Below are 6,581 nucleotides of genomic sequence, written 5' to 3'. Positions count from 1 at the left end.
AAAGAGCTGATCTGAGGTCCTAAAACTTTGCGTTCTGTCTATATACACACGTAGTGCACGAACAGGACATAACAAAGCCATGGCTGGTTCTGCCTCCTCCAAAGGCAGTGCTTGGAGATTCACCACTTGATCTCTAAAAGGAGTGGTGGGAACTTTGGGCACAAAGCCGGGCCGGGGTCTCAGTGTTACGCTGGATGCAGCCGGCCCGAACTGAAGGCACGATTCATCGACCGAAAATGCATGAATATCCCCTATCCTCTTAACAGAAGCCAAAGCAAGGAGAGTTAAAGTTTTCATTGTAAGAAACTTAACACTCACACTATGCAGAGGCTCGAATGGGGCTTCCTGGAGTGATTTCAGCACCAAGGACAGGTCCCAAGGAGGAATAGAGGGGGGACGCGAAGGATTCAGTCTTCGAGCGCCTCTGAGAAATCTAATAACTAGGTCGTGCTGACCCACTGTTCTACCGTTTACGGGTGAATGGTGAGCTGATATCGCAGCTATATCGACTTTAATAGTGGATGGTGACAGCCTATTCTCCAAGCGACGCTGGAGATATAAAAGCACAACACTAATCGGGCATTCTCGGGGGTTTTCACTTCGGGAAGAACACCAGTCGACAAACAGGTTCCATTTAAGCGCGTAAGCCTGTCTCGTAGACGGCGCTCGCGCAGCAGCAATAGTGTTAGATACCTCTTGCGGTAAATCACTCATATCCTCCGTGCCCCGTCCAGAGACCACACATGGAGGTTCCACAGGTCGGGGCGCGGGTGCCATAATGTGCCCTCTTGTTGAGAAAGAAGGTCCTTCCTCAGGGGAATCTTCCACGGAGGGGCTGTCGCGAGGAGAGAGAGTTCTGGAAACCAGCTCCTGGTTGTCCAATACGGTGCCACCAACAGCACGCTCTCCTCGTCCTCCCGGATTTTGCATAAGGTTTGCGCAATGAGGCTCACCGGAGGGAACGCGTATTTGCGCATGTTTCGCGGCCAGCTGTGTGCCAATGCATCCACGCCGAGCGAGTCGTCGGCTAGTGAATAGAACAGGCGACAATGGGTCGTCTCTGGGGAAGCAAACAGATCTATCTGCGCTTTGCCGAAACGTCTCCAAATTTGCTGAACCGCAATGGGGTGGAGTCGCCATTCGCCGGGACGCGCAGCCCGAGAGAGCGCATCCGCCTCTACATTGAGCGTGCCCGGGATGTAAATGGCACGAAGAGACCTCAAATTCTTCTGACTCCAAGTGAGGAGGTGACGGGCGAGATGCGACAGGTGACGCGAGCGTAAACCGCCTTGACGATTGATGTACGCCACGGTCGCAGTGTTGTCTGTACGAACTAATACATCTTTGCCCCGTAACTCGTTGCTGAAACGGACGAGCGCAAGATATACAGCCCACATTTCCCGGCAGTTTATGTGCCAATGCAGCTGGGGTGTCGTCCAGACCCCCGAAGCCGCAAGCCCATCGTACGTGGCCCCGCACCCCGTGTCTGACGCATCTGTGCATACTATCGCGTGCCTGGAGACCTGTCTCAGAGGCACACCGGCTCGGAGAAACGCACGGTCTGACCACGGAGTGAAAGTGCGACGACACGCAGGTGTAATGATAACACGGTGAATGCCGCGCAACCACGCTCTCCTCGGGACTCGATCGTGAAGCCAACGCTGAAGCGGTCGCATATGAAGCAGTCCGAGCGGAGTTACAGCTGCGGCTGCTGCCATATGCCCCAAAAGCCTCTGAAATTGTTTCAGCGGGACCGCGCTCTTGCTCTTGAATGTATTCAGGCAAGTCAGAATCGACTGTACACGCGCTTCTGTTAGACGAGCTGTCAAATCGATCGAGTCCAGTTCCATACCGAGAAAAGAGATTCTCTGCACGGGGCAAAGCTTGCTCTTTTCCCAGTTGACCCGAAGACCCAAACGAGCGAGGTGTTTTAAAGTTAAATCTCTGTGATCGCACAGCGTCTGACGTGTTTGAGCTATTATTAGCCAATCGTCCAGATACGCGAGAATGCGCACACCTCTCTCTCTCAGGGGTTTTAAAGCCCCCTCCACTACTTTGGTGAATACACGGGGCGACAGAGAGAGCCCGAATGGGAGGACTTTGTACTGGTATGCTCGCCCCTCGAACGCAAAGCGGAGAAACGGCCTGTGTCGGGGGAGAATCGATACGTGAAAGTACGCGTCCTTCAGGTCGATAGATGCGAACCAATCGTTTGGACGAATGCATGGAAATATGCGTTTGGGCGTCAGCATTTTGAACGGCATTCTGTGAAGTGCACGGTTCAGCGAACGCAGGTCCAGGATCGGTCGCAAGCCGCCGCTTTTCTTGGGTACAATAAAGTAAGGGCTGAAAAACCCCGACCTCATCTCGGCTGGAGGGACCGGCTGAATCGCGTCTTTCGCCAATAAGACAGCGATCTCCGCACGGAGGACGTGCGCATCGGCAGCTCTCACCGTAGTGAACCGAACGCCGGAGAATTTGGGGGGACGCCGGGCAAATTGGATCGCATAGCCGAGACGAATCGTGCGTAAAAGCCAACGCGACGGGCTGGGAAGCTGTTCCCACGCCCCCAGATACCGTGCGAGAGGGACTAAAGGCACGATCGGTGTACCCGCGGCGGGCGCAACGGAGGTGATCGCCGGTGTGTGCGTAACGGCCGCACCGACAGCAGTGTTGTGTGTGATAACACTCACCTGAGTCCGTTGCTGGGTGGTTGAGTAAGGGAGGCTCTGCTGAAGACACCTCACACCACTCGATGCACCCTCTGGCGAAGGAGGAGGGAGACGATGGGTTATGAGCCCGTAGCTGTCTCCCACCGGCTGAGAGCGCGGTGGGGTTATGAGCCCGTGCGTCGCTCTCGTTCTCCTCTGATGAGTCGGAGAACGAGGGGGGGTTATGAGCCCTCTCGTATCTCCGGAGCTCATCTGAAGACCTAGAGATGGAAGTGGAATTCGCTCTTTTTGTGGATTTGTGGGTGCCGACTGAAAAGTCGGCGGAACAGAAAAATGAAACAAAAGATTCCCCAACCGGCCCTCCTCCGGTGGGGGGAGTGGTGCCTTCACCATCTCCCGAAGAGCGATCCCCTCCATCTCTAGGTCGCCCGTCTCAGGGCCGCTTTGATCTTCTTTTACCACCCTTTGCAGCGGGCTGAGCGGGCGGGGCGGGCTGCTGACGACCGGTTCCTCGCTTCTTAGAAGAGCCCCGGGGAGGAACGGAGGCGGCCGCCGCAGGACGCCCTCGGCGAGGAGCAGGCTGAGGCGCCGACGTGGATGGGGCAGGCGCAGGACGCTTCCGACGTGGCATGATCTGAGCGATGGCCTCAGTCTGCTTCTTGGCCGCGGAGAATTGCTGGGCAAACTCCTCGACCGTCTCGCCGAACAGGCCGGTCTGGGAAACCGGAGCATTCAGGAGCCGGGTTTTATCGGCGTCCTTCATGTCCGCCAGACACAGCCAGAGATGGCGTTCCTGGACTACCAGGGTAGACATCGCACGCCCGACGGCGCGTGCGGTGACCTTGGTCGCACGAAGCGCCAGATCTGTAGCCGCACGTAGTTCAGAGAACTCCGCCGAGTCGTGACCTCCCGCGTGCAGATCCCTCAGAGCCTTAGCCTGATGAACCTGCAGCAATGCCATGGCATGCAGGGCAGAGGCTGCCTCCCCACAAGCCTTGTAAGCAGCACCGGACAGCGCCGAAGACTGCTTACAGGCCCGTGAGGGGAGAGTAGGCTGGTCCCGCCAGGAGGAAGCGACACCGGCCGGACACAACTGCATCGCGACCGGGCGCTCCACTGACGGGATACCAGTGTACCCCTTGGCATCTCCACCCTCGAGAGAGGTGAGAGGTGAAGGCTGATACGGCCGGTTCCGGGCGGAAAACGGGGTTTTCCACGACCGCGTCAGCTCTTCATGCACCTCGGGGAAGAAAGGCACCGGGGGCGAGGACTGAGAAGCCCTGGCACCCCCGAAGAACCAATCATCGAGGCGGGACGGTTCAGGTGGGGGAGGTTTAGTCCACTCCAAGCCGACCGCCTCCGCCGCCCGAGCGAGCATGGCTGCCATCTCAGGGTCGAACGCAGAAGCCGCAACCTGGCCCGAAGGCGGGAGCGGATCCGGATCGACGTCTGAGGCTGACAACCCCCCCTCCGACGTTACGGTGGATATCGCGTCAGGTGGAGGCTCGACAGAGCGCGAGGACGCCGTAGAACACGGGCCACTCGTCTCCATCGGGACCTCCGCTGGCAACGGATCAGGGCGCTGGGAGCTACTGGACGAACCAGCAGACCGACCCAGCACCGTTATACGGAGGTCATCCTTCGCCAATCTGGTAGCTGCGCCCTTAGCAGCACCAGACTGGGAAGGCGGGGGCCGTTGCCGGAGGAACGACACCCGTCTCCGCAAATCCGCTATAGTCATGCCCTCGCAGACGGGGCATGAACTATCACGCAACGCTGCCTCTGCGTGCTGGAGCCCCAGACACGAGAGACAACGCTTGTGGCCATCCTGGGGGGCGATAAACACACCGCATCCAGAAACGGAGCACGGACGGAAATCCATCTTTAAAAAGACGACCCCGACCGTGACACGAATGAGTGGCTGTCTTTAAAAAGACACAAAGCTCAAACGTGCTGCTCTTTTAGGGAAATCACTCTTTTGTGCGAGCTGGTGAAACACACAGGGAGAGGCAAACGCACTCACTCGAACTCAAGTCCTAAATTAAAGAGACAGAGAGAGAGAGAAAGGGTGGAAAAAACACTGCGAGCCTCCACTGAGGTGTCTTTGCCCAACCAACTTCAGCAAGCTGAGATATTCTTTTCCCACACAGCACAGGATCTACGAAGATCAGTAACAGCTTCTCGAGAGCAGATGTCTGCCGGCTTCGAAGCAATAAAGCTGATTTGGTATTATGCACCTGTGCCTTATATACGCACCTGGCGGGGCGGCGCCGGCATTATGCAAATACCTGCATGCCAAGTTCATTGGCGTTTTTGATAGTTCTCGAAGTAGATAGGTCACCCGCGAAGCGGTTCCCAATTCGTCGGTCACGACGTGACGTCGTAGTGACCGACTGAAAGGGAACTTCAGTTTAGGTTTTTAAAAGTAAAATATCTACAACATATGTAATTAAAAATGTCAAATGGTGAAATAAAATTATTTCAGCTAATACTTCTACACCCATTGCTGCTGCACAAACTGCTTGTACAGGGTGGTAGTGCTGGTATACCATACCATATTTAACTTCTTAGAATAAAAATCTACAGGTCCTAACTTTGTGCCATGTTTTTGTAACAACATGGAAGCCATTAATTTCATTTTTCAAACTACGGTTTGAACAAATTGTTTAGTGCAATCAATTAAAGCTAAACACAGTGGAAGAAACTAATTCTTGTTAGATCTTATCGAAAGCACCATTCGCTTTCATTGTCCACTGAACTTCCTCTTTTAATGCAACTATTTGCAAAAGATCTTGTGCTTCCTCTAGATTTCTCACATCTTTAAAGGTGTTGATCATGTTACTCTTCTGCTGAGCCACGCTGTTATGTTATTATAATACTGGGGAGCTCTATAAATCATTTTGTCTAAATCTGCTCTTGCCCCTGCATATGATTGATATATAACATGTGCTAAGGCTTCAGGGGACGGGATTGGATCTGGCTCCATCGCCGTTGTGCGTACTACAGGGGTTGTTTTATTATTTTCCTGTCTACACACCACCATAATTTTTAAACTTTTATGCATTATTCTATACTTTTTTCTGTTTATACCTTCTTGTCTTCTAACACTTCCTTCAAACCATTCTCTTGCACTTAATATTTCTCGTTCTGGTTTGACTTTTCCTGTTTTAAACATTGCTTTCATCTCTAAATTTTCAACAAACTTTTTGCACTTCTTCATATACCTCACATTCTGATTTTACATTCTGAAATATTCTATACTATATATTATATATTAGTATACACTATATTAATTATTTATCATTCTTAAAACATCCACAACAATTTCTAATTTTCTCAAATTATTACTCGATCCACGCAGTCACAAATTATTAGCAATCATAAATTCTTAGCAATCACAAATTATTACTCAATCTAAAATCATTAGCGATCCTAAATTATTCAGAATCATAACCTATTATTCGATCAAACACATACAATTAGCGATCCCCGGGGATTCAAATTGCAATACAACTTTCGATTCACAGATAAAAAAATCACTCAATGTGCCTACTTCAGCGTACAACTGGTTTGTTAACACCGCTAGATTTCCAGCACACTGAGCGCATCACAAACATATACACAGCAAATAACGCAGCAAAAACACAGCAAAAATACAGTAGAATAAACACTTTTATTCTCAACAATTTCTCAGTAAACACTTCTGGGTTTAAAACACTCAGTAAATACTTCAGGATTTACTATCAACATGGTAATACTTCAGGATTCCCTTAAAAAAAAAACATAATAATCACTTCAGGGTATATTCTTTCAGTAAACACTTTAGGGTTTACTTTTGGGGCAATACTTCAGGATCCCCTAGTCTTATTTCAAAACAAAATCAATAAAAAAAAACAGAATAACCACTTC

This window comes from Misgurnus anguillicaudatus, chromosome 22 (genome assembly GCF_027580225.2).
Source record: "Misgurnus anguillicaudatus chromosome 22, ASM2758022v2, whole genome shotgun sequence".
NCBI lineage: Eukaryota > Metazoa > Chordata > Actinopteri > Cypriniformes > Cobitidae > Misgurnus > Misgurnus anguillicaudatus.
The sequence above is the reverse complement of the archived record's forward strand: the minus strand, read 5'-3'. Positions refer to the sequence as shown.